This window comes from Nicotiana tomentosiformis, chromosome 4 (genome assembly GCF_000390325.3).
Source record: "Nicotiana tomentosiformis chromosome 4, ASM39032v3, whole genome shotgun sequence".
Taxonomy (NCBI): Eukaryota; Viridiplantae; Streptophyta; class Magnoliopsida; order Solanales; family Solanaceae; genus Nicotiana; species Nicotiana tomentosiformis.
The window spans coordinates 4,858,361-4,859,308 of NC_090815.1; positions in this window are offsets into that span (position 1 = coordinate 4,858,361).

Here is a 948-nt window from a genome sequence, read left to right on the forward strand (position 1 = left end):
ACATAAATTCTTTCTTTATCTTCTAAAACCATACACAGGTATCCCTTTTTAGATCACCATTTAGATTTTGTCCCTATTTTTAAAAACTATACAAATATAGCCTTTAGAAAATTACCCTTCCGGATAACGTTAGATTCAGGTCTAATGTTTGCTTGTATATTGCTCAACCTTACAACCAAGCATTAGATTATCCTCTAATGTTTGTAACAACTTACAAAATTTTAATTCTCCATTTTTCGTTTCTGATAAGATTTTCAGTTTACTCATGAAAAAAAAATTAAGATTATGATCTAAAAGGTCCAGAAGTAGCAAACTATACAATTTAGGATTTGAAGAATTAACCTAAATAGCCATCTACCGAACCACTTAATGGATGTATAAATAATTCATAAATAATATATGTATAACTGTGTATAATTAGTATATAATCCACGTATACCGGCTAAGAAAAGTAAATAATGAATATGGCTGGCTATTTGTGTAAAGATCCCTTAGAATTCTGAGTGGACCGACATGGCTAGTAATTGTAAAAATAGCACGGGCTAGCCAGTTTTCGGATTGGTAATTCAAAAATAGCCAGCGTTTGTAAAGTCATTAAAAAATAGCCACTATTTTGCTACAATACGGACCGGTCCAGCATAATATACTGGAGATTGGTGCACCTGTGTATGAACTTCCAGCATATTATGTTGGAACTCCAACACGCGAAAAGTTCCAGCATAATATACTGGATATTGGAGCATCTGTGTATGAACTTCCAGCATATTATGCTGGACCGGTATATTATACTGGAACTCTAGTATATTATGCTGGAATATTTTTCGGATTTTGAATAGTATTTTCGTTCAGATTTATCTTTACATGAAAAGTGGCTAAATTTCGATTACTTTTGAAATTGTGGCTATTTTTCAATTATCACTTGTAAATATGGCTATTTTTGAATTTCTC